The sequence below is a fragment of the Canis lupus genome, chromosome 38 (genome assembly GCF_003254725.2).
Source record: "Canis lupus dingo isolate Sandy chromosome 38, ASM325472v2, whole genome shotgun sequence".
NCBI classification, from domain to species: domain Eukaryota; kingdom Metazoa; phylum Chordata; class Mammalia; order Carnivora; family Canidae; genus Canis; species Canis lupus.
Genome location: NC_064280.1, coordinates 9,103,300 through 9,123,086, shown reverse-complemented (window position 1 = coordinate 9,123,086; position 19,787 = coordinate 9,103,300). Strand labels below are relative to the sequence as shown.

Here is a 19,787-nt window from a genome sequence, read left to right as displayed (position 1 = left end):
GAGTACATTAGTTCTAAATTCATCATTGCAAAATAGTTGAAATGGCAGGATTTTTGCAAACAAAAATGGAAATGGAAATCTTAGAAGAATAGTTTATTAAAGACAGAATTGGGATACTCTGGATATGTACATAGTAATTTATTTTTGAAACATTGCATTGATATCTAGCTACCTTTTGGAGATTGAGACAGTTGCAATATTGCATATTAACACATATATCACTCAGTTAAAATTACTGTATAGATTGTGACTCTTATTTAGAGCTATAATAGTTGCTTATTAGCACTGAAACAGGGAAATATACAGTAGCACACACACACACACACACACACTTTAAATCATTTCCATAAAAACAAATTGGCCACATATGTGTGTGTGGCGGGAGGGTGTCTATCTTCTAACTAGCATTGACCTACATTCTATAAGCAAAACAATTTGTAACAAATAAACATTCTGTAAATGAATCATGCTATTCAGTGAACTCTTTTGCTCTGGTACACTTTAAAATCCGATGAGGGTCTTATTTATTGGATATGATTATATTATTGAAATTTAATTGAAAATGCATGAGACTTTCTATAAATTTTTAGTTAGATACTTCTCAATTATTTTCACAAATCATAATAAGTTTTACTAACGGTCTCTCTAGTTTTCATTTCCTACAATATAATCCCAAAGCACAAGGGCATATAGAATACACCATATCAAAACAGCAAAATTTATTCAAAATGGGATGAATTAGTCAAGTATCACATATCTTCACTGAAATGCCAAACTTAACTCTTTATACTGCTGAACTCCAAAAATTGAGACACTAATTATTATTCAGTACCCAAGAGGTCAATTAACAGATTTTGTTATGCTACTCTGGAGTTTTACAAAATTTATAATAGATTTTACATATTCTGTGCATATGGTGATGCAAGTATATTACCATGAAGACCATGTTGGATAAATATCTAACATTGATTAAATTAACCCACCTGGGTGGCTCAATCGGTTAAGCACTGACTCTTCTTGATTTCACTTCTCAGGGTTGTGAGATCGAACTGGGAACGGAGCCTGCTTAAGATTGTCTCTCTCTCTCTCCCTCCCTCTGCCCTTTCCCCTCTCTTAAAAAAAAATTAATTAATTAATAAACCCTCTATAGATAAGATTGCAATCTTGCATATATAAAGAAATTAGAAACACATTTCAACAACCAAAAATTTCTATCCATTCCACAGTTAATATGTTTTTTCCCTTTAAACAGTAAATTTTAATTTGTTTTTCCATCTCTATATTATTCCTGGAATAATTGGCACTTTGTCATAGTTATTCTGCTCCAATACTTGGAAACACATACCTATTTATTGTGTTCTAACAAAGCAGGAGGAGTATTTTCCAAATTTCCATGTCAATTTTGATTTTTTAATTGTTTTCTGAAGATATTTTTAGGTTTTTTATGATTTTATTTATTTATTTATTTGTTTGTTTGTTTGTTTATTTATTTATTTATGAGAGACACAGAGTTAGAGAGGCAGAGACATAGGTAGAAGGAGAACCAGGCTCCCTGCAGTGACCCTAATGCAGGATTCGATCCCAGGACCTGGGATCATGACCTGAGCCAAAGGCAGATGCTCAACAAGTCAGCTATCCAAGTCCTCCTTATGAAGATTTTTTTTTTTAAATAGTACATATGTGGATCTATTTCTGTGAAAAAAAAATTTGATAAATACATACATTTTTTAAGGATGTTTGTATTTATCCTATTTTGAGGATAAAACAAGAGTTAAGTCCTTTAGAAATAATAGTTTTAACATCTAGTATTTAATAATAATAAATTACTCTAAAATCACATCCATATTTGGAATATAATGACAGCATATACTTTAATTCACCAACAGTTGTAAAATAACAAACTCATACAAGAGACAATGTTTATAAATAATTATGGCCCACCATTGTATTTTTAGTTTGTCGGTGTTCCCTTGTTTTTGACTAACTTTTGGTAAGTTAATTATTCATTTCTTCTTTTAAATGTTTAGAAAAACATTTAGATTCTTCACATATTTGAATAATACTCTATGAAGATTTTGGGGTTCCATCTCTCACTAAATAGCATTACAAAAATGCAAATATGTGATTGATAGCATTGTGAAAATTGTATCCCTATTGTTAAAATTGCTGAAACCTCATCAAGTCTTCAGCTGGCCACACATCGTAGTCAAATAAACTTTGATTTTCTGCACCTGCAAGTCATTCATATCCATCTGAACATTCATGAAACCCAAGAATTTCTCTTTAAATAAAATGTCTGTTAATGTTTTGCAAGGATCTTGAAAAATGGCCCGCTTCCCCCTCTTTGTACTCTCCCTCTCAAATAAATAAATGAAATATTTTAAAAAATAATAAATTGTTACAAACAAAATATAAATATGTAATAATAAATGTTATAAAATGTAGATAATTATTTAACACAAAGTATGATTTTATTAAAGTGTATCTCAATGAGATGGATACCACCTGTCCCCAACATACCTTAAATATTGATAGACTGAATTGAATTTCAGCAGAATTAAGTTTCTTTTTAAATAAAATTAATTTTAGTTGTTAAAAATTATTGTTCACACAAATAAATAATGAGGATATTTCACTTTTGTTATAGAAATGTCACCGATTTGAATTTTTTAATTACATGCAAAAGTTATATAGTGATTAATTAATAAATTTACTTTTATGAGATATTAAATGACAATTAAATAAGGTTCTTCAATTTGTTGAAAGCAAAGATTTGAACATCAACTGGCTTGCAAAAAAAAATTTGTTAGGGTGCCAACAGAATCATTCATGACCCAATTTCTGGGAAGTACACCAAAAATGATTTACCAAGTATTATCAACTGACTATTAATTACATCTGTTATTTTTTCACCTAGAGACATGTTATTTAATCTTATGTACTCAGAAAGGGTTATGAAAATTGGAATACTTTTCATCCTAATTTACATTTGCCAGTGCAATATTTGTTAATAACTTTTTGATCCCCTCGCATAACCCAATTAAGAAAGCCAGACTTTATTGTTAAACTAATTCGGCAAATTATAGCTGAGTTCTGTCGGAATAAAAGCCTACCTTCACCATATAGTTCAAATACATACGTTAATCCAAAATTTCAGGATTTACTATGAAAACCACAATATCATTGCATTATTTGTTAATGAGAAATAGGAAACATTAAGCATTTTATTAAATATTATTGAATATTTAGAATAAATGAAGACTTCCCATAGTGTCTAATATAAACTATGTGTACTTAAAGAGAATGCTTTTCAGGGGCATCTGGGTAGCACAGTCAGGCCTCCAACTCTTGGTTTCAGCTCAGGTCATGATCACACAGCATCCTGGGATCAAGCCCCATATTGGTGTCTGAACTCAGTGGTGAATCTGCTTCAGATTCCCTCCCTCCCCTTCTGCCTGTCCCCACTCCCACTTACTCTCCCTCTCAAAAAAAAATAGATAAAATCTTAAAAAAAAAAAAAAATGAAGATGCTTTTCAGTGTATTGGGTGAGATGCTTGCTTTGGTCAGTCCAGGTTTTCCTCCCCAACATTTGGTTCCTTCACCCCATTTCTGCTAGAAATCTGTTCCATAAAGCCATGGCACCACATATTCTGCTGTCTCTCCATCCTCCAGGTCAGTAGTTTGCCCTGTGTTTTCTCCTTCCTTATGGATTCAAGAAGAGTTCATTATATTTCAACCTGTTTGGGTTTTTACTTGTTAAATGGAATAGTAATTTCTAAGCTCCTTACATGCAAAACTGGAAACCAGAACACTTGGGTCCTTTTATTCCCTACCTTTAGTATATGTTACTAGTATTTTACCTCCTACCCTGAAGAAATAAGTGTATTTAAAAAAAAGAAAAAAGAAGTGTATTTTTAATTGTTTTTCTTTTTCTTCAAATAATTTTCCTTCAGTGAAATATCTATCAATTATCATATATATTAATCATTATATTAATATAAAATATATCTACATTGATATATAAAATTTTACATCAATATATAAAGATACATATTTATATTTATATATTATATTATCAAATTAAATAATATATAACAAATATATATTTATATTAATATATAAAATTTCATATCAACATAAAATATATTTATATTAACATATATGTTTATATATTAACATATATTAATTTATACTCTCTAGGTATTTAGTTTTGGTCTATACATGTGTGCTGTTAGGGAATAAGCAATCTGATGATAAGATTGGTCATGGCTTCTCTCCATGAGTTTGAAAAGGAGGAGGGTATTAGCCTCAGAGCGGTAGGCTCCAGACACCTCAGAATCTGTGTGGTCATCTTTCTTGCTCTTCTACCTCAGTAATCCCCTCAGGTCTTGATTTTATCTTCAAATTTTTAGGGAGTAGCAGCATATGCAGAAGCAATTTCCTGGGTACAGCTTACCCTGAGGGGGAAGGGAGAAGTGAAAGCTCATGAAGCAAAAGCTCTGGACACTGGACACACTTTCATTATTATTTTCTTAAAGACTTTATTTATTTATTCATGAGTGACACAGAGAGACAGAAACACAGGCAGAGGGAGAGGCAGGCTTCATGCAGGGAGCCCGACATGGGACTCCATCCCAGGATTCCAGGATCACGACCTAGGCCAGAGGCAGGCGCCAAACCACTGAGGCACCTGGGCTGCCCATGGACACACTTTAAATCACCTATATACTCCACCAAAACTTTTGCACTGCCTTGATATCTTGCAGACTCCGATTATCAGCTGGTGTTGCTGATTTCTGCCGCAAAAGGTCAGGCAGTCATTTTTCCAAAACAGTGTGGGGAATAAGACCCAATTTTTAAAAGACTTACTTCAACCTAAACTCTCAGGGCTTCTTTGAGCTGCCCTCTGATCCCAGCCTGCAGTTAAGCATCTTCCACGTTCCCCTGTCTCCTGTATTGTCTGAACATACACTTTATTGTTTTCATTTATTTCTTGAATTTGTGATCTCTTCTTGCCCTTATAATTTCTTCAGTGTTGATTTTGGGGTGAGAAAACCCACCTTCCATGCTATATATCCTGCTGAGAGTAACTAGCAGTCTCACTTCCTGAAATTTCAGTGTGTGTGTTTCAATATAACCCAAACTTTTATGAACACATTTTCTAAAAAATGACAATTATTAAGAAAGAAATCCTGAGGTGTGGCAAATCACCAAATGAATGGAATGTAATCAGAGATACATGCAATGAAGGAGGCAGGCTAACCAAATTTGGAAATGAACAAAGATGTGTGCCAGGCAAAATGCTAATTTCAGGCTAACGAGACGCTGGTAAACTAGAGAAATCCAAATGAAGTTAACCCTAATAAATATTAAGTCCAAATAAATATCAGCAAAGGTACTGATAAACATTCTTTATTGCATTAACATGTTGATTAAAATGGACAACTTTTACATACAGCAAACAGAAATATGAGTTAAGATTCACAAATTACAAATTTGGTAATCCTGTGCTGTTACCAATATTTATGAGAATTTTTAGTCCCATTATCTGGAAAACTATTTTCAAAATACAATTTATCTTCCGCTGTGACTGATTGCAAATTCAATTTTAAAAAACACTGTTTCTATCTCCTTCTTAATGTTTTCTATGCGAACTGATGCACATACTTTTTGAAGCAGGTATATTGTAATGATAAATAAATGTACATATGATGCACATAGTTCTTTTACTGAGCAATGCATTCAAACAAGCTAAATGTCTTAAAGTTCCAATTCTACAGTCATTGCATTTATATAGCAGACTACAGAGGCAAAAGTATTTTAATTTTATGCCTTGGTGAAACTTTGATTGCGTGTCTACTGATCTACTTGGTAAATTGTTTTAGAGAATGGAAAATATTTGCATGGTTTTCCTAATGAAAATTCCAAGAATTAAATTTAAATAATAATGCTAAATTGACTTAAAAGTGAAAACTCTGAAATAATTGTAAAAATTATTTTCCCGGCCATCTGCTCTCTTTCCAATACCACAGTTGGGCATTTTCCCCAGTCTGTACTTCATACTCTACATAGCACTCAGGGCATGCACTGCATCTAAATTGTCACCTAATTAGAGAATTAGCCTGAGGTTGCTTAGGATGAATCAATTGCTTCTTCCTTTGAAGATACTACTGCCCCTGGAACTAAAAGCGTAGATTCAATGGCATGTCCTATGTTTTTGGCAGTGTTTCCAGAGAAGGCTATGTTGTCTTTCAGTTAGTTATTACAGTTGTAGGTCTTGCAGCTTCACAAAATGCATTAGATTGAATTTACAGAAAAGATGGTTTGGATTATAGATATTTACATGAGATTTAAAGAATCATACCCTCATTGAGAAAAAATATATCATACAGAGTGGCCTCTGAATCACAAATATGGATTTCTATAATCTTTGGGTTTCCAAGGACACTTTTATCTGAAGGGGCTTAACATCCATTTTTTAAAAATTTGTGTTATCATTCCTACAGTGACTTTAGTAAATTGGCTTTTCAAATAGAGATTTTTAAAAATTTATAGGGAACCTTTGGACTTTCTTTCTTAAAACCGGTTGAAATTCAAAACTGCCTATATGAAAACAAATATGTACTATATAAACTCCAAAGGAATATCCCCAAAACAGACTTCTTCAATCTTAACTCCTTGGGTTTCATTTGTCTGGTAACATGCAGTGCTAGCCAATAGTAAAATCTCTTTATGGAAATTCACGTCCTCAAGCCAGGGTGGTTGGTTAATTTGTTTCTGAGTTTATATGAGTCAATTTACAATTTAACCTTTCCTTTCTGTCTTTTTGTATGTGGCCAAATGGAAAGAATATTCAGTTTCCACCTACAAAAAAAGAACTCAGTAAGAAGATCAGATATCATCTTGAGTTGAGCACTGCCTACTTCCCCACAGAGAGGGAAATAAGAGAGACTTGTTGAGGTTTGCACTTGAAGGAATTGACCTTGAAACGATGATGAACCATGAGGGGCTTCTTGAAGTTTAGGCACACTGGAGATTCCGGACATAATTTTATCAGTTTAGTGAATATTTTAAAATATTTCTATCATTTTCTAGAAATTCTGAAAGTTATCTATTCTATGTAAAAACTGTTCATCAATTCATGAATGCCACAGAACTCTGGTTTCCTTAAGCAAGCATTATAAACTTTGTCTTGCCTGCTCTTCTATATTCTTTCTGAGATCTGACAAGTGTTTAAATATAAGCTCTCATTGTGGTTTCAAAGACAAGTTTGTGTTAAAATATTAAAGACTTGACTAGAAACTTGGAAATATTTTGCCCAGGGACTTAACAACTATTTTCTTAGGCAGTTTGGGCTGTTATAACATAATATCAAAAGTTTGCTGTCTTATAAACAAATTCAGGATGCCAGTACAGTTGGGTTCTGGTGAGAGCCCTCTTCTGGCTTGCAGATAACCATCTTCTCATCGCATACTCATGTGATGATAAACAGAGCAGAGGAAGCAAACTCTATCATGAATATTATAAGGACAATAATCTTCATCCTGAGAGCTCTATCTTCATAAACTCATCTAATTCTAATTAAATAATTATCTTGGGAATTGGAAAGGAAAGGATTTGGGACACCTAAATGGTTCAGTTAGTTAAGCATCTGACTCTTGATTTTAGCTCAGGTCATGATCTCAGGGTCCTGCAATTGGGCCCTGAGATGGGCTCCAGGCTCAGCAGGGAGTCTACTTGAGATTCTTTCCCTCTTCCCCTCCCCGTGCCATCTCTCAAATAAATAAATAAACTTTTTTTTTTTTCTTTTAAGAAAGCATCCTGGGTTCCTATCCTTTGGAATATAAATTTGTATTTTTAGGGGAAAAATCAAACTAATATTCCTAAGCTTTAGAATGCCTGTGATATCTCAGCAGTTTTTGCCTTTAACCCCCTTAAAATATAAATGGATACATCACTTGAGGTAAATCTCTATCTAGAATTTTCTAACTAGTAAGTCATAATTTAATTTTCAATTCTTGTCTTTCAGTCCACATCTGAACTTTCAGTAATATTTTTTGCAGAAAGCCCTAATGTTGAAAAAAAAAAAAACTTTCTTTATAATCCCATACTATCTCTTTAGCTAATATAATTAATACAATAGTATTGAAGAAATAATGCATGTTTTGTCATTTTGTTTACAAAAGTTTTTAAAAATTTGATATAACATAATGGAAAACCCTTAATAAAATGAAAATATATCAAATAAATCACATTCTTCAATTATTTATAAAATTACTCTATACCTACTTAAGAAAGGTACACAGATAAAAGTCATGTGATCATTTATTTGCTTTTGTTTCATTCATAGAAGAGGGGACTCTTCTAATAAAAAACAATTGACAAGTGGTGCCTGTGTGGCTCAGTTAGCTGGGCACCCAACTCTCAATTCCTGCTCATGTCATGATCACAGGGTCCTGAGATCCAGCCCCACAATGAGTTCCACAGTTAGTAGGGTGTCTGCTTGAGATTTCTTTCCTTCTCCCTATGCCCCTCCCCCTGCTCAAGCACTCTCTATTTCTCAAAATAAATAAATAAATCTTTTAAAACAAATTGACAGAATTATTTTCATAATATTTTATTGATGGGTAATCTTAAACCAAATTCAGGCTCATAATAGATTAATAGTTTTGCTTTTATATTCATCAATGGACAAAATATCTTGTGGTTCAAAAAGATAATATATTTCAGAAACAAAAGAGGAAGCAATAAAATTATCAGGTATATCACTCTTAGGAGAATCACAAGTACATAAAAGTCACTCTATATATAGAGACCCCTGCACTGTTTCATCATGTCCAAATGAATACAATACTGACATTCTTCTCCAAAGAAATAAAAAGCTTTGAAAAATAAATTTTCAAAGCTTCAGAGAATATCCTTTGAAAAACAAATTTCAAAAATTTAAAGAAATATGATGAAGCAGAATTAAAAAAAAAACATGGTTTGTATAACAATATGTTTTTAATGTTTGATTCTGACATTATCCTAATAATTCAAATATATTAGTGTCTGTAGGCATCTCATTAGATGCTGTTTTTGTATAACATCTGACTTTCAACCCATGGAGTTATCACAATGGGATAAAAGAAAACAATGAATTGCATTTTTATTCTTTCAAGAAAAGTATTACAATAAATTTTATACGTAAAGACAATTATTTTAAAATCATTTCTTCTGTAAGCCTATTAAAGAATTTGTATGCAATATACAAGGAAAAAGTGAATCTTACGCAGTATTACTTAAGTCAAGAAACCACACTTCAAATAGTATTATGTAATTGCAATTATACTATAGGTAGTATTGATTGATAGTCTTACTTTGCAAAAAGAAAAGACTTCTACTAATGGGAACTGATATAAATACATAAAATACTGTGAATAATACAGATAAAATACATTAGAAATGAGGATACACATGGCTAAGTAGAAATAACTATCTTTCTTTTGACTACAATTTTATTTTTGTTATTAATTCTAACTATGTGCTGTGAGGAACCCAATCTATACACTTTGCTCTTGCTGAACATATGAATTCAGTATTCATGTATTCCTCATCAGAGGTGTGCATTAGCATACTGAGGAGTCAGCTTCTCAATCTCCTGAATAGAATATTGCTGTAAATGTTAGTAAGCTAACTCGATTGCCTTTTTATGTTTTTAATAGGTTAGCTTGAATAGCTTCATAATGTCAATAGTCATTTAGAAAATGATGTTATTTGGAGAGAATGGTGATCTCCTTTCCCTATTGGCATCTTCAGGCCAGACTTCTACAGCCAAAGTGATGAGGAGCTATGAGGCAATTAAACAATAAATGTGAAGTCAGCCTCCCCACTTTTACTCAGAATTGGACTAACTCTACCAAACAGATTGGGCAAACACCACTAAAGCCAAAACCAGAGGCAATGATTCCAAAGAAAAGAGGGTATTATAAAACTCTGTACATGTGCTCTAGGCCACAGGCCAAAAGGAGAATTTTCCAATGGTTTCTATGAAGGTATGACCCTCTTTTATTCTTAAATATTTAAGTGATTTCCTCTGTCATCTCCTCACTTCATCTGTTCTTCGAAAAAAAAAAAAATGGTGTTCACTTGTCCACTTTTCTCAAGTTGGTGATCCAAGTCTAAGTTAAATGAAATATAATAAATCAGAACTATAAGAGTAGGTATGCACAATATCACCCTTAAAACTCCTAAACTTTCCTAATAACTTATGCTTTCTTTAATCCTTATGAGTAAAAAATACTAGTATTTTGTGTTGTACAACCTCTGTGAAATCTGTTTTACCCTGTCTTTAATATGTCAGAGTTAACTGATATCTTTTATGCTATCAGTCTTACATTTGTAGGAGAAAATTGGTGCTTTAATGGAAATCTATGCATGGTCTATAGCACACTCTCCAGGTTACCTGAGTTTGACATGAGGGAACGGTTTTATAATTTTTTAAGTTGTTAGATAACTGATAAAACACAAAATAGTTATTTTCCGTAGATATACAGGTGATTTCTGTCTTATGGAGAGACACCCAGGGGAGAAAAAATTGCCTCTAAAAAAAAAAAAAAAAAAAAAAAAGCAAGCTCCTCTTTACATTTGTATGAGAGTCATGATTTTGTTATTTAAAAAAAAAAACAAAAACAAAAACAAAAACAAAAACAAAAAAACATCTTTTGGTTCATACTGGCTCCATCATGGCTCCATTATGCCTCCACCATGGCTCCACCATGGCTGGATATATCTCATGCTGAATATCCTCCATGCAGGGTTCCCATTTTAGGCAGCTAAGTTCAGCAGGAAGAATGAAAGGACATTTAGTATCCTATCCAACATTTCATTACTTTATATGGTCTCCAACCCTTTTATGTAACACTAAACATTGTTTTAGTTTTATAAATCACTTGTTACAGCCAGGTTATTAAGTCAGTCAAGAAAAAAAAAAGTGGTGGATACCTTTCAACCTTCAAGATAAAGGGAATAACATGAACTAATACAAGGAGGTCAGAAGGCACAGAGTAACAGAAAGTACCTCAGCTTAGCTGAAATTCTAAGAGAACCAGGAAGGCATACTATGAAAAAAAATTCAGGAATATGCTTTGTAGTGAAAGATATGATCATGTTTTCCAGTTGCATTCAATATTTTGTCTTTTTTTTCTAAGATTTTATTTATTTATTCATGAGAGAACAGAGTGAGAGGCAGAGATATAGGTAGAGAGAGAAGTAGACTCCATACAGGGAGCCCGACGTGGGACTCGATCCTGAGACTCCAGGATCACACCCAGGGCTGAAGGCAGACTCTCAACCGCTGAGCCACCCAGGCGTCCCAATATTTTGTCTTAAAAAGTGCCATTTTATTTATATTTGAATAATTCAAATGGTAATCTTAATTTCTTTAATTATATTTTTATATGTGAAAATACTAATATTAAATTAATTTCCTAAGGAACTGATATATTTTATGTGTTTCTGGCTTCTCAGATTTCTTTTATTAGCTGTAACACTACAAAGAAATGCATGTATATTGAATTAATATATGAAATACATTGTCCAATAATTCTGACAATGTTTGGCTAGGGGGATCATATACAAATGGCTAATTATTCGATGTTTTTTGAACAATGTACATTTTCTACATTTCCTGTTATTAAATTTCTTGAGTAATACTTATTTTCTATGTTATTGTCCTTTAATAGCATGTATTTTTGATTTTCCTAACCCTGTACTATCTGTAATATACAGTGACTACAGTGTGGCACAAAGATGCTTGTGAAATGCTGCTCTCAGAAATGACAAGTGAAAATACACGCTGACAGGAGTAGACTTTAGCTTGCTATGGAGAGCTCTCTTTCTCTTTCTTTTTCTCTTTCTCTTTCTTTTTCTCTCATTATTTAATATACTCTGCCCCAGGGATACTGCTCAGAGAAGGAACAGCCAAAATTGCTTCTTCTTCTTTTGGCTCAAATGTCTTGGAAAAATTGAGAACCCCACAGAGCTCAAAGGAGGAGTACCCGGAGTGTTGTGCAATTTTCTCATTTTTAGTTTTCTTTTCCTTTGTTATGGACCTTTAAAGACTAAGATTTGTTGTAGACTTTAAGTTTAAGAAAAAAGACTTTCAAAGAAAAGCAAAACATTTGTGAAATGATAAATGTTATGTTTATATCTTGTTAGTGAGCTTCTTGAAAGTGCTTATAGCTTTGAGGTAGAGTAAAGAATATTGGGTAAATAATATTCCCTGCAGAGTGAAAGTTGTGCATAGAGAGAAATCATGCAGAGAAACTTAGAAAGCCTACATCACAAGAAATGCTTTTCAGCAGGGAAGTCTCCCTCTGAACTTATACATAGGTCAGAATGACATAAAATGCTTCTTTATTGATAATGACAGAAGTTTAAATAACTTTCAGATGATGTCTATACAAAAACTATAAATTGAATCATAATTCAAAGTTTCAATTTGATCCAGTAATCCTACTTCCAGAACAGAGAACACTCCTGATGTGATAAATCAAAATGGAATACAGAGTTGACACTGTTTTCTGGCAAAATATTGGATTTTGCTCAGAGTACTACTATTTACAACTAGGCAAAAAAAAAAAAAAAAAAAAGTCAAACTGAATCTGACAAAACTATTTGTTCAACAAATATATATCACATACCTACTGTGTATAGGCCTGATTCTAGTGGTGAAAATACAATAATAATAAATATAATATCTGTTCTTAAGTAACATGCTACTGGAGAAGGCAGCTACAAATATGTGAACAAATATATACATAATACATTTTCAAATAGTAAAAAATAAAAAGCATTATGAAAAAAAGGTGGTATGGTAGTTATAACAAAGGAATGATTGTTTCACTGAGGAGTGGGGACTACTTTGACTAGAATGTCCCCAAAATTCTGGGTAAAATATGAATAGACATTCAGATAGTAAGGATTTAAGTATATATAAAATCTAAAGTATGAACATTCAGGTAAAGAGAATAAGATATATAAAGGTTTTGAGGCTACACTGGATTTATATATTTTGGAGATTGAAAAAGTTCAGGGTAGCCAGAACATCATGAATATTGAGTTAAATACTAAGAAAGGGAAAAGCAGAAATGAGGGAAGGCTTGGCTTCCTCAAGAAAATGTCTAAATTGCCAAGCATTCAAATAAATTTAAGAAGTAGGTCAGAAATATGAAATTTGTTTAAAAAAAAAAACTCCTACCTCTTCTAAATATCATACCTAATCAAAGCTAGGCAGCTTCTTCAATTTTTTTTTATTTGCCTATATGTGATAGTTCATTTAATGTGTCAAATGGGCTAAAGGATGCCCAGAGAGCTTATAAAATAATGTATCTGTGAAGATGTTTCCAGAAAAGGTTAACATTTGAAACAATATACTAAGTAAAGAAAATCTTCCTTCACCAAAGTGAGATGAGGATCATCCAATCTGTGAGGATCTCAAAAGACCAGAAAGACAGAGGAAGATGAATTTTCTCTCTCTCCTTGAGCTAGGATATCCTTCTTCTCTTGCCCTCTGGCATTGGGGTACTTGGTTCTCAGGCCTTAGGGTTCTAGGGCTTATATCAGCAGCTCCCCTAGTTCTCAATTCTTCAGGAAATATATAAATATAAGTACATATCATATATATGTGTGTATATAAGTATATATTATATATATGTGTGTATATAAGTATATATCATATATATCAAATATAAGTATATATCATACATATCATATATAAGTGTATATATATTCATGCATATAATATATGTGTAAATATATTTGTGTGTGTATATATATATATATGTATATATATATCTCCTATCAGCTCTGTTTCTCTGGGGAACCTATTACAATATATGTCAATATTCGAAAACAGCAGTGCCTATTCCTAATTCCACGTCACTACACAGAGACAGGTAAAAATTAAGTGAATGTAAGGAAAATGTAGCAGAGTCTCAATAGTGGATAAAATGAGTAATATCACCTGCAGAGGCAAAAGTTTTAACGCTCAGAGAGGAAATATTGAGAAATGGTCTAAGAAGCAGTGGACCAGAGCACTGACTACTAGGGAATCTAAAGGCATAGTCTGGTGTGTTCACAATCACAATAGTGTTTATAAGATATAATTTTAGAAGGAGAAGAAAGACACTTAGAAGAGGAACATAGCAGAGGCTTAATGATGAAGAAAAAAAAAATCAGAGGGTGAAAAGTAAAGGTCTCATTACAAAATCAGATTTACCAAAACTTCTCTATCAAAAAAAGTGCCATATATTTAAGAAACTATGTTTGCTACCAACAGGAAAGAGTATTTAGATGGTTGACTTCTCTTTAGAAATATTTGTAATTGTTGACCCAGAAAAAAATCAGCTCAAATTAAAATGAATGGGGGAGAGAGGCAGGCATCATCCATAAAAAGAAATAAGAGTAAAACAGGAGATAATCTATATTAATTATCTAATCAAAACACTTCCCAAAAGTCCAACCACAAAGAGGAGAACACTTATAGCACAATATTTCAAAATTAATTAATTATAATTAAGTAAGCAATGAAAAATATAACAGGATACCACAAGTCGGCAATTCAAAAACTTGGAATAGAAATATAGCAAAAAAACAAAACAAAACAAAACAAAACAAAAAACAAATCCTGAGAGTTGTGAAACAAAGGTTGATGGCACTCAGGAAAGAAATTAGATTAAAAAACAGAATTATCCCTACTCTAAAGGGGAAAACTAAATCAACACATACCAAGAGGATTGTCTTCAGTGAGGTGTAGGGAAATATGTTAGGGTATAGGAAATCTCACTTGCTTTGATGGTCAGAGAATCATTTATAATTGCCAGAATTCTTGATAGCATCTATCTAGATATAGTGAGTTTTATTACGTGAAAATATATGTGAGTAAAGAAAAGTAAAAACTTACACTTTCAGGTGGGTTGTGGCAGTTTGTTAAGATTACCACACCCCACAAAAATTAATAAGGTAAGTCATGTAAATTATAAAAATTTTATATTGCACATCAAATCTGTGGAGAAGGGTCCTTCCCATGTGGCCTGTTTCTCCCCTAGGATGAATTTGATTCTGCACAGAAGCTGAGATTCCAATTTGCCCACAAGAGGGATGAACACTGTTGGAAAAAGACACGGGCAACAGGACTGCTATGTTGGACTGGAGACTCAGGGAACCTCAGATGCAACTGTGCCTTTCCACATATTCTGACTAATTTCTGGGGTACTAGTCTGGTAAATCAGCATGAACTCTCTTTACTCTTACAGTGCTTGGGAGACAAATATACCCAAAGGAGGTGTCTGCCTCAGACATGTGACCAAACAGTCCCTCAAGACATCTGCCAACATTTCAAGCTGCAGGAATAAAGAATGAAAAATTAATTTAGCAATTGTTCAAGGGCCAACCTTGAAGAGTCTTTTAGGGCTCTGGAGCTAGAGATCCATCTTGTTCTCAGGCAAAAACCCAGGAGAGTCATATTTAAAGAAAGGGAATAAATCAAAGGTGGAGAAATTCTTAACCAAAATTGAAACCCAGCCCTGCCTTGGCTCCATTTCTGACAGACAGAGGCAATCAGTCATTCTCCAGTGAGGAAAGGTATCATCCGAAGAAATCTCTATGATGCTATGATGCAAATGTCAGGTAAACATTTTTTAAAAAATCATCAGACATACAAATATTCAGGAAAACATGACCACTATCAAGATAAAAAATAAATAATAGAAGCTGGTCCATAGATAAAGCAGATTTTTAAGTTAGCAAAGATTTTTAAAGTACTAGTAAATGATATAATTTTTCTAAAAAGATAGAAAATTGGTGACAAATGATGGAACCAGGAAAAGAAGCCCTTTCTCAGGTGTCTTTTAGTGTTCTTCCTGTACCCTATACTGGCAGAGTTCAACATCGTGCCAGCTTGCAAAAGAAATGGTCACGGGGTGTCCTTCCATCATTGCAAAGCAGGGCAAAACAAGGTAAATTTGGACCAAGAGGCAATAAAGGGCTAACTGGCAATAAAGGGATAAATGATGTCAAACATTACACGCATTATTGACAATTCTTATTGTTAGAAGAACAATGAATCTATGTGCATAGACTTGGGATCAAAGTTTATTTTATTTTTATTATTGTTACCAAATTGATGATTTTCTAAAAAAGACACAAATATATCCAATATACCTATCTCCAAGCAATAGAAACCACAATTTACATTGGCTTAGGCAAATTGGCATAATAAATAGATATTTTGTGAAGGTACATTAACTGAACTTCAGGAAGAATCAGGGTAGAATTTGTCAAAGAGATGATCATCATAGAAATCTATATCTCTCACATATTATTCTCTTTTATTTATATATTTTATTTTATTTTCTGAGAGACTTCCATGTGGTGTGAGATCCAGATGCTGGTAGGAACAGGCATGTTTATATCCTTAGATCCAATTCATTCAGAGATGCAATTAAAAATATTCTAAAGATTTTGGTTTGACATATGTCAAATTACCCAGTAGGATATAAGACTGAAATCAAAGGAATCAAACATTGTGATTCACTCAGCATAGGTCTCATGAATACTCCCAGACTCATGTCCACAGGAGAGGATGGACATTGTCCTTGAAGAATAATTATGAGCCAGTTAGCCACATGCATTCTATGGCTGTTACAAACATGATAAAAAATAACTGCATCACATTTTAATTGAAGATAATATCACACTATAGCAATAAAATTATAAAGTCTTTAAAAATAAGCTTGGGAAGAAATGTGCAGGACAGATCCGAAGAAAATTTTAATCTTCACTAAAAAATAAAGTGATAAAATGAGTGTAGATTTATCTTCTATAGTAGATACAATCTATACATATTTTGGAATGGCAAACACATACACACACGTATATCCAAAACACATCGTATTTCAGAGCTTGACCAAATGAAATGAAGATATTAAAGTGCATTCATTACATGAAGTGTTCTGTTTCTAAGCTAGAGAACACTACTTGAGAAGATAAACTCCCGTGAGTATTGAATACTTCTAATGCTAAAACATTAATTACAAAATTATTCCTGAGAACCTGTGGAGAGAAAATTTAGAGGCCAGCAATGATGTGAAGTATCTGTGAAGTATGTGAAAATGCAATTAACAAAGTCAGCCTTTGCTTCCAGGGAATTTGTCAGATCCTACTGAAAAGTAACACAAATTTAAATATACCGTAAGGGGCAGAGAAGGGATAGAGACTGGAAACTGATTATGAATGGAAGTTTCAAAGAGACCCCATGGGTGCCTGGGTGGCTCAGTCAGTTAAGCATTTGCTTTTGGCTCAGTTCATGATCTCAGAGTCCTGGGATGGAGCCTTGGGCTCCCTGCTCAGCTGAAGTCTGCTTGTCCCTCTCCCTCTGCCCTTCCCTCTGCTTGTGCTCTCTCTCTCTCTTTCTCTCAAATAAATAAAATCTTAAAAAAAAAAAAAAAGGAAGAGATCCCATATAAATATGACACTATCAAGAGTGATTTCATCAGCATGCAAATTGGGGGAAAAAAACCTCTAACTTTGATGTTTTTATTTACTTTGGATTTAGATTAAATGGGGAGAACAAATGAAAGGGAGAGAGACAGAGAGAGAAATGACCACAATAATTTCTAACCACAAGCTTGAATGAGTATGGACATGGATCAATAATTCCTAATACTAGGTGTAATACAACACTTAAAAAAAAAAAGATCATGTGCTTTCTTCAGCAGCACATAGATTAAAACTAGAATAATACAGAGAAGATTAATGTGGACCCTGTGCAAGGATGACACACAAATTTGGAAAGTGTTCAATATTTAAATAAACAAAACCAACCCAAATAACAGGTAATTGTTTTTAATTTGCAGTAATTGAGACTCTGGTGAAGGAAATAAAACACATGAAATCTGAGCCACAAATAATTCATATATATAGCACTCATATCTGCCAGGGTGGGAGATTTGGAAATAATAGATACGGAAGGCAAATTAAGTTAAACTTTTTAAAGGAAAAACATCTATATTTTCTCATATACTTATATGAGAAAAGCATTAGAAATCATCAAAAAATTGACTAGGTAGATTTTTAAATAGAATCCAATAAAGATTTGGTTTAATTTAGAAATGAAAACTTTAATAATGATAATAAAAAAGTGGAAAGGGCAGATTTGAAGAGATGAGTAGAAGATAAAGGAATCGGAAGATAAAGTTGATGAGATTATGTAGCAGCATAGAAAAGTGAGTTGGAGAATATTTTAACAAGAAAATTGTAAGAGACACAAAATGTACAGGAGACTAATATATATGTATATTTGACTAATACAGACTAATATTAGACTAATATATATGTCTATATATGGATACAATGTATAGGTACAATGTGGATACAATTTGGATATATATATATATCCAACATTTTACAAGGTATGTAAATAGAATAGTATATATAGAATTATACCTTCTGTATGTAATCGATGGTATATAGAATTATAATAAGCGCAAAATTGAAAAATGGAAGATTTAAAATGATGAATCAATTCCAAGCATCATACTTTTATTTATTTATTTATTTTTTTTTTATTTTTTATTTTTTTTAATTTTAATTATTTATGATAGTCACACAGAGAGAGAGGCAGAGAGACAGGCAGAGGGAGAAGCAGGCTCCATGCAGGGAGCCCGATGTGGGATTCGATCCCAGGTCTCCGGGATCACGCCCTGGGCCAAAGGCAGGCGCCAAACCGCTGCACCACCCAGGGATCCCTATTTATTTATTTTTAAGATTTTATTTATTTATTCATGAGAGACACAGAGAGAAGCAGAGACATAGGCGGAGAGAGAAGCAGGCTCCATGCAGGGAGCCCGACGGGGGACTCCATCCCAGAATTCCAGGATCATGCCCTGAGCCGAAGGCAGGCACTAAACTGCTGAGCCACCCACACGTTCCCAAGCATCATACTTTTAAACAAGCAAGCAAACAAATAAAAAACAAAACCAGGAAATCTACATTTAAATATTTATCATGAAAACTGTATGCCAACAAAGACAGTGAAACACTTTTTGAACAGCCAAAGAGAAAATACTATGTACCATAGAACAAAGGAAGCTTTAGTACAGAATTCTGAGTTGACGGTTATTTTCTCTCAAAATATTAATATATCATTCTCTCATTCTCACGTCTATCCCTGCTATTGAGACGTTCCCATCAGCCTGTTGGTCCTTTCTACCCATTTCTATTCTTTTTGGTGACTATTTATAAGAGGTTCTTTATTGTTTTTAATATGTTAAAACTTCTCCATAGAAACTACATATATCTAGATGGGGGTCTCATTCTATTTTCTTGCTTGGTGTTTGTTGAATTCTTTCAATTTGTGAACTGATAATTTTATCAGTTTTGGAAAATTTCAGCTTATTTTTTCACATTTTTTTTTTTCTGCTATGTTCTGTATCTTATTTCCTTGGACTAAACAAACATATGTTAGATCTTTTCCTTTCTTCTAAGTTTATCAAATTCTTTTTTATATTTGTATTTCTTTATCTCCAGTGTTTCATTCTGGATATTTCCTCCTAAACTATCTTCCAATTTAATCATTCTTCATTAAGTTATAGCAAAGCTACTGTTAAACTACTGAATTCTAATTTCACTCATTGAGATATTAAGATTAAAAATTTTACTTGGGGTCTTAAATTCACTGCCACTTTCTAGTTTCCACATCCTTGGTGAAGTTTTATTTATTTTTTTAAGATTTTATTTATTTATT

General features: G+C 32.9%; 1 non-coding gene across 1 annotated transcript; it reads left to right on the top strand.

Annotated features, from left to right (window-relative positions):
* Positions 1 to 17,744: 17,744 nt before the first annotated feature.
* LOC112643272 (U6 spliceosomal RNA) lies at positions 17,745 to 17,851 on the top strand. Its single transcript, XR_003125749.1, has one exon. It is a non-coding gene; the product is annotated as a U6 spliceosomal RNA (small nuclear RNA).
* The last annotated feature ends 1,936 nt before the right edge of the window (positions 17,852 to 19,787 follow it).